This window comes from Sarcophilus harrisii, chromosome 2, assembly GCF_902635505.1.
Source record: "Sarcophilus harrisii chromosome 2, mSarHar1.11, whole genome shotgun sequence".
Classification (NCBI taxonomy): domain Eukaryota; kingdom Metazoa; phylum Chordata; class Mammalia; order Dasyuromorphia; family Dasyuridae; genus Sarcophilus; species Sarcophilus harrisii.
In genome coordinates this window covers 320721978-320738935 of record NC_045427.1, presented here as the reverse complement: position 1 = coordinate 320738935, position 16958 = coordinate 320721978, and the positions used below count along the sequence as shown (strand labels likewise).

The 16958-nt window shown below is 32.8% G+C and overlaps 1 protein-coding gene across 1 annotated transcript in view; it reads right to left on the bottom strand.

Moving 5' to 3' along the window:
• Positions 1–16958, bottom strand: part of RHOJ (ras homolog family member J) — a 121705-nt gene that overhangs the window by 103158 nt on the left and 1589 nt on the right. The gene's annotated exons all lie outside the window — the stretch shown is intronic.

Below are 16958 nucleotides of genomic sequence, written 5' to 3'. Positions count from 1 at the left end.
TTTGATAAATAGATTGTTATATTTTATAACCAAAATTATTCACATGTTTTAGTAGGTTAGCTCTGGGTTTGAAATGCATTAAGGAAATCACTTGCTTTCTTCTTTTCCTCTTCACTGATCTCATTGTTGTTGATGTTAATGATATATATTATATGAAGATATTATTTTAAGGAAAATAATTTTTCTATGATGACTTTACTTGCAATATTCTTTTCTGATGTTGTGGAGGTGACTGTATGTTCTTGAATGCTATGTGAGGAGAGTGAAGTAGATTTAGGTAATATTAAGAATAACTATTATAGAATTTTAAGGTCAAATGGTCTTTAAGAGGAAAAAAACCATAATACTTCATCTTTCTACTTAAGGCTTATTTCCATATGAAAAGGACAACTAATATTTTCTAATATTTACCCTGCAGATTATCACAGTATACTTGATGGTAGGTTCTGTGAACACATGACATGGTCCATGATTTATGCAAACTTTAACTTTCAACCAGGGTAGCCTCAGGTAAATGGATGAGGATCTGCTCTTTTTATTAGTTTCTCTGAGATCCTTTGGTTCCTACTCAGAGGAGGTGGCTATAAATCTCCTTTAATAATCCACTGCTATGGCTAAAGATCCTGATGACTACTTTCCCCAGAGTACAATGTTAAACTCTTAGTGAATTACATTCACAATGCTCTCTGTCAATTTTACCCATGCAAAGGCAGCGTCTTCCAAAGTCCATGTATCAATATTTCTCCTTAAAAAAGATTATATAGCCCCAATACATCTTATATAAGTTATGCAAATAATTTTTCTCATATTTCTTCAAATAATGAAGTTGTTTTAGTTTTTATAGCAGCAGAAATCTTAAATATAGAATAAAGACAACATTAATTTGTACAAATATTTGTTTACTGATGAAATTATTTAGTTTTCAAGTTTATAATATGAAGTAACTATAATAAATTATTACTATTAATGTTTTAAGTGGTCTTTTTTTACTGCATTTCCTTATTATGGGGTATCTCTGATGATATTACTACTCATAATTATTTTTAATTATTAATTAATTGGGATATATTATCTTTATAACAATTACAGCAACCCCCTTTTGATAGTTAATAATTGATAATAGCTTAATTATAACTAATTAATAATATATGACTCAGTGATTAAAATCATTATTCTATTTCATTTATTGGATAGTTTTTTTAAAGATTGGGAAGCATAGGAATAATTATCTCTAGCTCAAACTTTTTTAGAAATGTGGTCATTTTATCTTTCTGGATCAGAGAATGAATTTGAAGATTTAGAGTTTTTCAAAAATATCTCCAAAATATAAAAAAGTTTCAGTAAGAAAAATTATTGATATAAAATGCATTTGTTTTTCTTCTATTATCATCACAAAGACAACTGGCAATTCTTGGAACTTAAACATCTTTTAAGTATTTTGGCAAAAAAACTCAGCATGTTCATAATAGGAAAGAAGTGTTTTATGATCTGCCTCCACATCATCACAAAACTTTGCAAAGAGAACTTTTTCATGAACTATTTTTAATAAAGTTAAAGTATATCTGCCAAGGGAAAGTTAGGAACTATATGAGCAAAACTATAAAACACTTTCCACACAAATAAAGTCAGATCTAACCAATAGGAAAAATATTAAGTGCTCTTGGATATGTCGAGTGAATATAATAAAGATGACAATACTACCCAAACTAATCTATTTATTTAGTGCTATACCAATCAGACTCCCAAAAAACTATTTTAATGACCTAGAAAAAATAACAGCAAAATTCATCTGGAAGAACAAAAGGTCAAAACTTTCAAGGGAACTAATGAAAAAAAAAATCAAATAAAGGTGACCTAGCTGTACCAGATCTAAAACTATATTATAAAGTAGCAGTTACCAAAATCATTTAGTATTGGATAAGAATTAGACCAGTTGGTCAGTGGAATAGGTTAGGTTCACAGGACAAAATAGTCAATAACTTTAATAATCTAGTGTTTGACAAACCCTAAGACTCCAGCTCCAGCTTTTGGAATAAGAATTCACTATTTGACAAAAACCTGCTGGGAAAATTGGAAATTAGTATGGCAGAAACTAGGCATTGACCCACACTGAACACCGTACACCAAGATAAAGTCAAAATGGATTCATGATCTAGGCATAAAGAATGAGATTATAAATAAATTAGAAGAACATAGGATAGTTTACCTCTCAGACCTGTGGAGGAGGAAGGAATCTGTGACCAAAGAAGAAATAGAGATCATTACTGATCACAAAATAGAAAATTTTGATTATATCAAATTAAAAACTTTTGTACAAACAAAACCAATGCAGACAAGATTAGAAGGGAAACAATAAACTGGGAAAACATTTTTATAGTCAAAGATTCTGATAAAAGCCTCACTTCCAAAATATATAGAGAATTGACTCTATAAGAAATCAAGCCATTCTCCAATTGATAAATGGTCAAAGAATATGAACAAACAATTTTCAGATGAAGAAATAGAAACTATTTCTAGCCATATGAAAAGATGCTCCAAGTCATTATTAATCAGAGAAATGCAAATTAAGACAACTCTGAGATACCACTACACACCTGTCAGATTGGCTAGGATGACAGGAAAAGATAATGCTGAATGTTGGAGGGGATGTAGGAAAATTGTGACATTGATATATTGTTGGTGGAATTGTGAATATATCCAGCCATTCTGGAGAGCAATTTGGAACTATGCTCAAAAAGTTATCAAACTATGCATACCCTTTGATCCAGCAGTGTTGTTACTGGGCTTATATCCCAAAGGGATATTAAAGAAGGGAAAGGGACCTGCATATGCAAAACTGTTTGTGGCAGCCCTTTTTGTAGTGGTTAGAAACTGGAAACTGAATGGATGCCCATCAATTGGAGAATGTCTGAATAAATTGTGGTATATGAATATTATGGAATATTATTGTTCTATAAGAAATGACCAGCAGGATGAATACAGAGAGGCTTGGAAAGACTTACATGAACTAATGCTGAGTGAAATGAGTAGGACCAGGATGATCATTATATACTTCAACAACAATACTATACGATGATCAATTCTGATGGACGTGTCTCTCTTCAACAATGAGATGAACCCAATCAGTTCCATTTGTTCAATAATGAATAGAATCAGCTACACCCAGTGAAAGAACTTTGGGAAATGAGGGTGAACCACTATATAGCATTTCCAATCCCTCTGTTTTTGTCCGTTTGCAGTTTTGATTTCCTTCTCAGGTTAATTTTACCTTATTTCAAAGCCTGATTCTTCTTGTGCAGCAAAATAACTGTATGGATATATATATATATATATATATATATATAGTATTTACATATATTGTATTTAACATATTTAACATATATTGGCCTACCTGCCATCTGGGGGAGGGGTAGGGGGAAGGAGGGGAAAAGTTGGAACAGAAGGTATTGCAAAGTCAATGCTGAAAAATTATCCATGCATATATCTTGTAAATAAAAAGCTATAATAATAAAAAGTTAAAGTATATTCTAAATGCTAACTATCCGTTTTAAGTATCAAAAGGATATTTAAATTTTTAAGAATTAGAAACAATAGAAATGACAATTACACAAATGTAATTTTTGAAAATTGTAAAAATTTTGTGTAATGATAAGTAAGTCATCATATCTTAGATAAACCGATAATTTTGCTACTTTTTTAGCTATGTTTACTTCCTCAATTTTTTTCCTTTGTCTTATTGAGATAGTGAACATTTCAAGTACTATGTCAAATAGAAGTGATGATAATAGGCATTCTGGTTTCACCTCTGATTTTATTCTAGTTTATCTGTCACATATAAAATAACTCTTGGTTTCAGAGATATAGTGGCATATATACTATATGCCAGGTATAATGCTAAGCTACGAAATAAAGAGAGGAAAGGTCTCTTTATTTCTTAGCTTAGCATTATACCTGGCATATAGTAGATAATTAATAAATGCTTGTTCTCTCTCCTCTTTAATAGAAATACACATTATATTTTGTTTTATTCCTGATTTTCTTGTTAAATAGATTTTCTTCCACAACTAGTCTTGTCCTCCTGCCTCCTTTTTCCTTTATTAGTGAAATCCAGCAGGAAGAGATAGAAATATATTTCATTAAAAATAACTACAGGATGTAAAAGATATTTGGGAGAACCAAGATTTACGTAAGAATGTCCCAAATCAGTACTATGTAGAGAAATGTGAACTAATGTGATTCTAAGATTCTACTTCATGCTTATTATATTGGCAAAGATGGAAAATGACAAATGCTGGAGGGTCTATGGAAAAATAGGTATGCTGATATACTGTTGATAGACCTATGAATGGGTACTGTCACTCTAGAAAGCAATTAGAATTACACTCAGAAAGTTGCATGCATACCACTATTAGACCCCGCCCCCCCCCAAAAAAAAGAAATAAGAAAAAATCCTATATGTAGAACAATATTTATATGTCTTTTTAATGGTTCATGCTGGGAACTAAAGAAATGTCCCTAAGTTGAAGAATGGTTGAATAAGGTGTGACATATCACATACAATAACAACAAAGTAAAGACAAACAATTTTGAAAGCTGCAAAATCTATGATCAAAATAATGATCACCTATGATTCCAGAGGACTAGTGAGGAAACATTATTCATCTTCTGACAAAGAGGTGGTAGATTGAGGAACATATTTTTGTACATGGAAAATGAGGGAAAAAATGTTTTGCTTCACTATGTCTATTTATTGCAAGGAATTTGTTTTGTTTTCTCCCCCTTCCTTTTTCTCTCCCTCAATGGAGTTGGAGGTAGAAGAGAAAGAAATTTTTGTTAATAAAACAATTAAAAACAGAAAGCTGGGGATAATGCTACAGATGTGAAAAGATAAGGTCACTGTTGTGAATTTTGCTGATATACTTTTTTTGCATAATAATCCTTTAGAGTTGGGTAATTTGCAATGTTTCTAATAGAAAAATAAAACACACCAATAAAACAAAGTCAAAAAGAATTGCAGATATTTTGGAAAACTGGTTTATCATGTAGTATTTGCCAAAGTGGATGAGATTGAGAAATATAAGAGATAGAATGGTACTTTGCTAAACAAGTATTGTTCAATTTTGAGTTTGTGCACTTTATATTCAAGTATTTCAGGTCAAGTAATAACAGAATTCATCTGTGTAATGAACCTATTCTCACTGATATAAACCTCCACTGAGATTTCTAACTTTATCAAATACTGGCTTATTGAGTTAGTTTTTCATTCTTGAGTCTCTAATTCTTTTAATTCTCCAATTGTTCCATTGATCTACTTTTCTATTTGTTTAAAGTAGGATTAAATAATTTTGATGAATACAGTTTTATAATTTAGCTATTTCTTGTTCATTCTTTCCTTTTGTTTTCATTATCTCCCTTGATATTTTAGACTTTTGTTCTTTCCAAATGAATTTCGTCATTATTTCAATATGTCCAATCAGGTATCCATTTAGCAGTCTTTTTGGGTATAGTTCCAAATCTGTAAAGTAATTTAGGTAGGAACGTACTTTTTATACCACTTATATGGCTCAAACATTAGCAATGATTATTCAAGTCATTCTTTAATTCTAGAGAGTATTTTATAATTATCTGTTTTAAATTTGTTTTTATAGATTAACTCACAGATAATTTATGTATTTTGAAGTCATTCCAAATAATATTTCCCTTTCTATTATGTCTTCCTAGATTTTCTTACTATCTTACTTTTTTGTATAGTTATTTTGTATCCTGCTACTTTACAGAACCTGTTAGATATTAAGAGAACCAGTACAACATAATTAAAAAAGAACTAGCTTCAAGCTAGGAAGACCAGGGCACAAGTTCTGCCTCCCATTCTGGCTGTGTGACCTTGGACAAATACCTTAACTTTTTCTAGTTCTACAATATGGCTCAGAGAAGGAGAATGATTGGCATTATTGAATGGAATGTCCTCCCCTGGGAGTTCCTTAGAAAAATGAAACCACACGACTAGTATCTATATCTATTCTCTCAAATATTTTTCTTATCATTCATTTCAATGTAAACCATCATGTCATCTGAAAATAGGAATACTTTTCTGTCCTTTGTCAATATTTTTACCTTTAATTTATCTTGCTTTAAAGCCATTGCTAGAATTTTTAGAATTGTGTCAAATGACAGTGGGGATCAAGGGATCCTTGCTTTATTCCCATATTTGTTAGGTTGTTATTTGTCTTTCATTCTTGAAGAGGATCATAATATCAGGGAGGTCATGCTATGACATGCAAGTGAATTGGATTTATGGGAAGGAGGACTGTACAAAATTGCTTGCCTCACTTTCCCCTCCAGAACCATCTGGGCTAGTGGTGATATATATATATATATATATATATATATATATCAGTAGCTAAATAGGCAAGATAGATGATTGGAGATGACCCCGGATACAATGGGAGACATTGGCATTTGTAAGCTAGTGTCTTCTACAGGTCTCATTTTGGCTGAAGTAGAAATTGAGGCAAAAAATGGCCAGGGAAGACCCTCAAGGGTTTCTGGCTAAAATAGAAATAACAGTTTTCTCAGAGTTAATCGGGACCCACTTGGGGTTTGACCTAATGTTGGCCAATCTATGAAAGTCAGAGTCCATATTTATTTGGAAAGCTTTCTCATTGAACATAGTATTAGTTTTGGGTACAGAGTCATGCTTTTTCATCATATTAGATTGGTCTCTCTATGTTTATGCTCTGTAGTTTTTAAGCATAGTTTGACCTATTTATTAAAAGTTATTTTATTTTCTTTTTAGCATCTAGTCATATAATTATATGATTTGAGGTGTTTTTGTTTTTAATGTGATTAAATTACTTAATTATATTACTAGTGTTGTGGCATCCTTCCATCTCTATATAACTATAACCTGGTAATAATGAGGCAACAGATAGAATGGTAGGCTTGGAGTCAGGTAGACTCATATTCCTGTGTGTGATCCTGGGCAAGTTATTTAAGCCTGTTTGCCTCAGTTTTCTCATCTGACAGATGAGAAACAAGCTGGAGAAGGAAATGTTAAATTACTTCACTATCTCTGCAAGAAAATCCCAAATAGGATCACAAAGAGTCAGACAAGATTGAACAATAACAAAATATAGTGAATAGTTTGGGGATATATCACTCAGGTATTTTATTAGTGTAATTAGACTCTAGAAAGTGACTGCATTTTAGTCCAAAAAGACAACACTGGTAATTCTTATTTGGAGGAAAAACCATTTTGTCCCAATGAACTTCAATTTCCATAAGTCTATACTGTCATACTTTGGAATCTGACCATACTATGATCAATTTTCAAATTTTGAATCAATATTAATTAGTCATATTGGCTTATGGTTCTCTTTATCTTCTTTATCTCGACTTAGTTCAGACATTTGATTCAGACATTTGTCTTATAAAAGATATTGAATAGGTTTCTCCCCCCAAAAATCTTTTGAGAACAATTGATATAGCATAGACATTAATTGTTTATTTAAACTTATGAAAGGGTTCAGGAAATCCATTTGAATGATGAGTTTTTTCCTTTGATAGTTGCTTTCTAGCTTAATTAGTTTCATTTAATGATCTCTATTTCATGTTCTGTTAACTTGAGTTTGTAAAAAATTGTAGGGACTCCATGTATTATTGAATTCTACTTAAAAATAATTATCTTTAACAAGTAAGAATACTTTTATGATTGAATAATTCAATCAGAACTGAATGTGGACTGGATCTGTACTCATCATTGAGTCAATCAAAGCTATTATTTAAGAGATTTTGTCCCACCCTGAAAATCTTGTTGAAGGAGTTATCTCAGCAATTACTAGGGTTCAGAAGGAGGGAGGGAATGACATTCCCTGGAGCTAGAAAGAATAGGCAGCCCATGAACAGCAAAAAGAGAAAGAAATGGTGGAACTGAGCTGTGTTGAAGAAGAGAGACATATTGAGGAGTACCATTGGTCTCATAGACATACAAGAAGAGAAAACTCAGATTGCAACCATAAGTTTTTCATATTTATTCAAGGATTGAGAAAAGACTTGCTTCTTTCCTCAACTTCTCCTCTTAATATCTATAGATATCTATCTATCTATAATATAATCATTACCTAAACATTTCTGGAAAGTTGAATCTTGCTTTTACAACAAAGAAGCCAAATAAAGTACAAATGTAATTTTAAAAAGCACCAGATCTTTGCTTAAATATTACAAATTTTCCAAACTGTGGGATCAGAGATATGGTTGTATTTATATATTCTTGTGTAAAATAAACTTTTAAAGTCTCACATGAGGGAATCACATGATATCATTATATTGTCTTAAGCTTAAGATGAGCTAATTATTCCAACAGGGCTTTGAACGTTTTTGTAGATAAAACTCCATTTATTTTAAATCCTCCATTTTGCTAGCATTTGATTGTATAGGTTATGTTCTTGATGAGACTGAGGTCTGGCACCAAATTCTGGGGTTTGGCATCAGATGATGGAGTTCGGTAGTAATCCACATGTGAAGAATTCACAAAGGGGGTACATTTATTTATGAGAAGTTATAGATAAAATTAAGAGGTAAAATAGATATTAGGAGTGGAAAATATGAAATAAATTTTGAGAGACACATAATTAGCAAGGAAAGGGGTGTTAACAATCCATAATGTGAAAGACAAATATTCTAGGTACTTAACCAGGAGAAAAGGAATACATCATTGACTGGCAGACTAAATCTACAGAGGAGTTAGCATTCTAAAAGAGGTAATTAGCTATAACAAGGCTTAAGACACTACAAGACAGAATACTGTGGTAGACTAATACAAAGGGATTCAGCAAAGATGGGGACAGGCCATGGACAAATTTATAGGAGAAATTTAACTTGGGGGGGGGGTTGACATCATAACTTGGCTTCCTGATTGGCAATAATAAGGTGGGGTTATCCAAGACCTCCACAAGGGTGAGACGGCAAGGCTGTGCTGATTCCCATCAATGCCCTTCCCTGCTTGCCATCTTATTTGTCATCTGTCAGGTGTTTAATAAATACCCAGTGAATTGAATGTTAATAGTACCATATGAACATAGGGGAATTCATATTGGAAGAATGAAGTTCTTATAGGTTTCTTAGCAGCTATAGCTTTTGCATTTTAAAGTCTATTTTATCAATCCAAACAAGAATAGTAGGAAGGTCACAGTGCTAAAGGGTGTATATTAGTATACATGGATCTATGAATCTGGTCCATTTTTTATGTTCAAATTGGTCATGTTCATGAAATATTTTTTAAAATGATATTTTGCTCTGGAGTGTATTAGAATAGATTATTGTCAAATCCCAAACTCAGCGTATCCCATCATTTTCTTTTTTAATCAAGAAAACCTGATAAGATTCAATTGCATTAATTCAATTTTCCATCTGAAAAGACTGACTTTCCTAACCTTTTTTTTCTGTGACCTACAAAATGTGACCCATACTTTGTCTTGATCAACACAATTTTCCTAGGTCTATTTTGCCTACTATTTTTTTAAACTATATACTTTTCCTCACTGAATTACAGAGGGAAGGAGAGAAAGAGAGAAAGAAGGAGAGATGAAGAAAGGAGAAGAAGGGAGAAGGAGACATAGGGGAAAAAACCCAACCCAAAACTAGAGACAGAGGGAAAGAGAGAGAAAGGGACAGAAAGAGGGAAAGACAAAAGACAAAGGGAGAGAGATAGAAATAGAGTGAAGAGAGATGAAGACAGGAAAGGGAAAGGAAGAAGGAAAAACAGAGGAAAGGGAGGAGAGAGGAGTATAAAATTTGATTGCAACAATATTAGTAATTAAATATTATTTATCTGAAGTACCATTATATAATTGTTATATAGTAAGATTGAAGGCAGATTTCTTAGGGGGAGGAGAAATGCCAGTAGGATTGCAGAGAACAAAGATGCTTGTTTGTAGAGGATCTAGCCTTTCAAGATTCGATTGGTTATGACAGTTGGCTTGCTGCCAAGCTAAAAGCTGGAACACTGGACAGACAGGTCATGAACTCTAGACACCTTGAGAACTTTTTTTTTTTTTTTTTTAAACATTCTCTGTAAAGTGCCACTCTGGTCATAGATAACTATTTTTTTCTGCCTTCCTATCTCTCTCTCTCTCTCTCTCTCTCTCTCTCTCTCTCTCTCTCTCTCTCTCTCTCTTTTGTTGCTATATTCCCACATGAAAAGAATTACTCTTCAGTACAACCACAAATACAATGTGGTTTGGCTTCCTGAGTGCCCATTTCCCTTTGAAATTATTCTCACAAGAGGTTGGATATCCAGTGTGGCTGAAATTGTCAATATGATTCTTACTGCTGCCCACTGCTATACATCACTATTTGAGCCCAACAAAACCAACAACTATAGAAAGCAAGCCTCAGATGCACTATATATTTCCTCTTCTGAAAATTATTGGTTTTTACAAAATCACTGTATTTTCAAGAAATCCATAGCCTTTCATTGAATAGGGGTTCTTCCCCTGCACCAAAAAAGAAAGAAAGAACATCGCAGTTTTTAGATGAAAGTTAAAAGCAGATGGTTCAAACCATTGCCATAAAAATATTAGACTATTAGGGGACTTTTGGCTGACAAAAGACTGTAATAAGTAGATTCAGATAAATCAAAAGTGAAACTCTAATAGAAATATTCCTTAAATGATAACAATAAGTTGCACTTTTATAATATTTTATGTTTGCAAAGCAAAGTACTTTACAAATATTATCTATTTTGTTTCTCATTGCAACACTAGGGGTTAGGTGCTATTAATATTCCCATTTTAAAGATAGAGCAATTGAATCAGATAACAGCAATGTGATTACCTTATTACATAGCTAGTAAGTATCTGGACCAGAATTTGAATGCTATTCCTTCTGACTCCATATGTAGTGATTTATCCACTCCAATACCTAAACTCCTTACACAACTTACACACTCCTTACTCCTTTGTTTTCATCTAACCAATGGATTTTTTTCTTTCTTGTGGGTATTTATTGCTATCTGTTCATGATGCTTTGATAGGTAGAATGAAGCTACCATGATGTTTGCACTATCATTAAGTTGGAAGTTAAAGAGTTAGACAAATAAAGTTTTAGCACTGGAAAGTATTAATTGAGAGAAAAGACCATCAAGTACATTAGGTAGAATGTACTTTATAAAAGTATATTAACTTTATAAAAATAATATTAACTTTATAAATTTATAAAAGAATATTAACAAGAATGGTACCAGATAAGAAGGTGTAGTTAGATTTCAACTTGTGTGGTGGAGAGTAACCAAACATATGAGATCAAAAGTTGTATGAGGAATTGAAGTCTTTTCCCCATTCTCTTTCTATGTCTGGTAATGTAACTGAATTTTAAATTTTATTTTGTTTTGTTTTTGAGACTAGGACTTCCTCTCTTTTAGATGGCACAGTGAATAAAGTGCCAGGCTTGGAGTCAGGAAGACTCATTTCCCTAAGTTAAATCTAGTCTCAGACACTTACTGTGTAGTCCTGGGCAAGTCATGTAACCTATTTGCCTCAATTTTCTCATTAGTAAAATGACCCAGAGAAAGAAATGGCAAACCACTTCAGTATCTTTGCCAAGAAAACCCCAAATAGGGTCACAAAGAATCAGACATAATTGAAAAAAAATTAAATAACAACACATGCTCTCTCTTGCTCAGGCTGGAAATGCATCAATCATTCATGGGCTATAACTTGCTCTATTTCCAACTTGAATTAATTTGTTTGTCTTTAGGTAGCCTGATGGTCATCTACTCCCTGGGGCTCACCATTTTAAGGCTGGACTTAGTCCAAACACCCACTTGATTTCACCCTAATTATTACTCAGGATTACTACACTCAAGTGATCTACCAGCCTCAACCTTCCCTAAAGCAGGGACTACAGATGTCTGTCACCATCTGATAAATTTTAGATGTAAATGTCTAAAATATAATGGTTGTGTTGTATTATGGAGAGTGTTTGAGTTTGCCAGGTATGTGCCTCAACAAGTTTCCAAATTAGATAACTCATGCCATAGAATCTCAAGTGCATGATGTTTAAAGAGAGAAGCCAGCTCCATGCTAGTATTCTTTGAGGTAAAACCAATTCTAAAATGAAGACCCATGAATATTGTGATTTAGGTAAATAGCACATGAACTTTGGTGAGAACTTAGGTCAGTTGACAGAATCTAGAAAAAATAAAACTTAAAACAAAAAAATGAAACCAGATGACTTTTGTATCACGCTTGACATTAATTGATGAGGATTCTTTAATAGTGAAATATTTAATGAAAAATTCAAAGCTAGGGTAGTATGTGAAAAGAAATATGGCCTTGATAAAACAGTACAAAATGCTTTGAAGTTCATTATGAGCATCTTACATTCCCCTTGGAAGTGCATAGAGAATTGGATTCAGAGATGTACAAGGAGAGATCACACTTGGAGAACATATGGCAAACACTTTCCACATTAATCCATTTGTATTCAGAGTTTCATTCTCAGCCTTGCTCTGGTTTGACATCCAATGGGATAAGAAAATTATTCTGACTTGGGGTCCTCAAAGGAAATTAGAAGAATTTTAAAATCTAAATCTAAAGGTCTAGATTGTTTGATGCTTTGACAAATAAATTTTGACTATAAAATTAGTTTGTTCTCATGGATTATTCGGATTGCCTCCATTTATTTTCATCTACAGTGTAGCTACATTATATGGTAGATTTTCCACTTCAGTAATAATTCAGAGGAGGATCACCAATAATGGGTAGAAATAAGTAATATTCTCTTCCCCCCCCCTCTTAAAGTAAAAATCTAAGATTTTGAAATTACTTTTGTACCATCTTTCCAACTTCATTATTTTATGAGAAATTAGAATCATAAATTCATAGAACATATGAATTGTTTGATGGGTAAAACCTTATAAAGATAGATAGTGAGAAAGGACAACAGACAGGACTCAAAAAACTTCTCTCTCTGTCTTTATCTCTGTCTCTGTTTTTTTATCTGTCTGTCTCTCTCTTTAGCCCATCCTAGAGTTGACATCAATGTGGTTTTTCTAGTGATTTGTGCAGAATTTTTGTATATTATTCAATTAAAATTCTGACTCTCTTACTCTAGGATGACAGAACAGATTTTTTAGCAATCAATTTATTTTATCCTATGCTTGCACTTGTATTTTTAATCTCTTCTGGTTAATATTTAAGGAATTATATTTTCTAGTAACTTAGATTCTATATGATACAACATTAAATCTTTTTTTTTTTTTATTCCAACAAATGTTTATGAAGTTCTGGAAAAATCTTTAAGATTAGCAGCTCTCTGACTAGCATGTAGGCCTCTCTGTCAATTTTTCAATTTGCCTGAGGGCTAATAGAATTTAGAAGGGTGGCTCCTATTTAGTGATTTCTTTATCACTGAACTAGAAATTTTCAATGAACCAGAATACACAGAACATTTGAACTGAAAGTTATTTTCTTAAAATGAATCAACAAGTTGAGCACAAACAGATATTGTTTCTATGTAATTGAAAGGGCTGATATTATCCTGTTATAATGTATAAAGTTTAGTGTGACTTTGGATAAAGACTCATGCTCAGTCAGATGAAGGGGGCAGGTTAGGAATGGAGATTGAGAAGAAAGAAGACTGGGTAATAGTGATTATAATTCCATGAGGGATCTGGGAGGCCTCCATTGAGTCCAACTAGGTAAAGTGGAGGAGAACTTTTAGATCAGAAATTAACTTTGGAAATTTATTTTATCTTGTATTGAGAATTTGAATGTATAGATGTAGTATGAATATAATTAATAATCTTTGTCATACTTTTTGAATTTACAGAATTGATTATATATCTTGGCTGTCATCTTCTAACCACCCTCATCTTATAATAAAAAAAAAAAAACTAATTCATACTTGGCTCAATTACAAAAGCAGAAATCCTCTATTTGGAGTCTCCTCAGGAAATAAGAATGCTTTCCCGAGAAGGGGTAATTTTGGCCTTAGAATGAGAAGAGGCATTGGGAAGATTTCTCACTACCAGCAGACAGTTCCAAAACTAAAACGCTCTTCAAAATCTATTTTTAAAAACACATATGATTTGGAGATTCTCTATTTAGCCACTTCCATGTTTAATGATAACCACTGGTAAAACCTTTCTAATGACTAACTGACAGCTTGTGTGTTCTACCTTATGCCTATTTCATTCGCTGTCTTCCATTTCATAGCCACATATGCTTTTCCAGTTCACATTCTAAATAAAGACTTGGTGGTGGTAGAAGAAACATCTTCATTCTAACAAAGAGGGGATGATGACATTTTAATGACAATACTCATGGAATTATTATCTCATCCCTAGGGCAAAGGTTCCAAATCCTTTTGGAGTTGTGATACCCTGTTGTTTTCTGATTTTGCAATATTTCTTTCCACCCTCCCAAATGTTGCCTGGAATTTTGCTTTACAATTTAAAGTGAAGTTAATATTGTGTGAGAGTGTAGCTGAGTTTCAAAGATGAAATCAGTCCCTGCTGCTGTGGAATTTACAGGCTAAGACTGTTATCAGTGTCCAATGGGCTTTCTTTATAACTGAACACTCCATTTCCTTTCCAATCATCATCATCATAGATCAAAGATGTAGAGTTGGAAAAAATCTTAGGGCTAGCTAGTCCAAGCTTTCATTTTATGGACAAAGTCACTAACATCTAGGGAAGTTAAATAGCTTGCCCAATGTGATATAAATGGTGAGAGATGGGATGTGAAATCAAGTCATTTATACATCAATTTTTAACTCATCCTACTTACTTACTGAAGTAAGCACCACTTGTCCATATGTATGATTAAAAGGCTAATACATTTTAAAGGAGACACATATCTTTATTGAGCATTTATGATATATAAGGGGGCATGTAGGGGGCACAATGGATAGAATGCTGGAGCTAGAGTCAGGAAGTTCCAAGTTAAAAAGCAACCTCTGAAACTTATTAATTGTGTTATCTTGGGGAAGTCACTTAATCCTGTTTGTCTCAGTTTCCTCATCTGTAAAATGAGCTGGAGAAGGAAATGGTAAAATATTCCATTATCTTTGGACATTTGGACATTACTGAAAAGTGATTAAATAACAACAAAAACTATTTCTAGGATGCTGGTCTAAGTGCTATATTTCATTTTAGAGGTAGCTAGATCAGCAAACCATGGCATGCACAATGATATTATTAATTAATTTATATACCACTTTATAGTTTGTAAAAAAAAATTTTCAAATTTCAAATTTTTGTCCTGTCTTCACAGTTGTTATTATTATTTCCATTTTACAGATATGGAAACTATGGCAGATAGACGTGAAGTGATTTGGCCAGGATCACATAGCTAGTAATTATTTGAGACTGAACTCAGAGCTCCCTGACTCCAGATTCAGAGCTTAGAATCATTATAGATTTGATAGAAAGAATTATTTATCCTAATGATATATAATTTTATATTTTTTTGGTCATTTCTATTTTTTCAAATCTGTCTCTGTCTTTCTCTCTCTCACATAATACTAAGGTGGTAGGTTGACATTTAGATATGATTTTTATAAATAACAGGAGCCTCTTTCCTCAGTGTTTGATTTTTGTAGCTTTCTGAAAAAAATTCTAATCATTTTGGGTCTTCTTGAAGCAAATAGGAAGTTTGCCTCAACTTAGTGGGGTGTAGACTGTGAGTAATTTTCTGTAGATATATGGCAAAGTTTTTGCACTCAATTTGTTAAAATTACTTATGTTGTAAAAGTGATGATGTACCTATTCTTTTCTTTATGTAATTCTTGTTAAAATATTTTTTGGGTGCTCATATATAGTAACTATGATTTCAGAAAGGATTTAGAGGAATCATGAACATAGTCTTATTTTTAGATTTTTGCAAATGTAGCAAGACTTCAATTGGGAAATGATCAGTTATTTTCACTGTGGCTTTGGGGAGATGGGATTGGGGAGGAATGGATTGTTTTTATCTTCTGCATAATACAGGGACCATAAACCACATAAATGGAGGTGGAGGAGGTGACTTAGGTGATTGTTTATTTCTCGAAAAGAGGCTACTTCCTATGGAAAGAGGGCTTCAGTTGGTTATGGAGCAAACCAAACAATTACTCAGGTTTCCTGTTGGCTATTTCCCTTTTTGCTAAAGTTGTCTCCAAGCCAAGGTGCACATAGATAAGTTTTCTTTCTATTGCAGAATTCCAAATCTCCAAAAAGATGTTATCATGAGAATATTATTTACAAGTAGTATTCTAAGGGATTGAAGGTTTTTTGATAACCTGGTTTTCAAGCATCTCATAAGATCTAAGTTTCCTTGAGGCTCTCAATCCTAGATCCTATGATTTGTTATGGAATACTAAATTATAAGGAAATGTAAGCATCTGAATATAAAAATTTAAATAATATTGTAGTCATATCTAATTCAAAGGAGTTCACATCCACACTTCAGAACATCCTGAAAATCAGAAATCAATCAAAAGAATGACTTTTTAACTCAAGCACTTCCAGAATATAGATTCAGATGTACTAGGAACTTTAGAGAGGACCCAAATTTAATCTATTGCCCAGAGCACACAAGAAGTAAGTGGCAGAAGCCATTCTAATAAACAGCCTTGCAAATGGCTATGTTTTTGTAATTCTTTTATTTTCCCATACTGTTGTTTCCTGCTTCAAAAGATCTTTCATTAATTTTGAATTGATCTGCTTTGCTTTTCCTATCGAACATTCTAGGCTTTTATCATAGGCCTATAGATTTAGATTATTTATTTATTTATTTATTTAACTTTTGGCTGGGGCAATTGGGGTTAAGTGGCTTGCCCAGGGTCACACAGCTAGGAAGTGTGAAGTGTCTGAGGTCAAATCTGAACTCAGGTCCTCCTGACTTCAGGGATGGTACTCTATCCACTGCACTAACTAGCTGACCCAAACTTGAGATTTTTAAGGGACTTTGGGAACA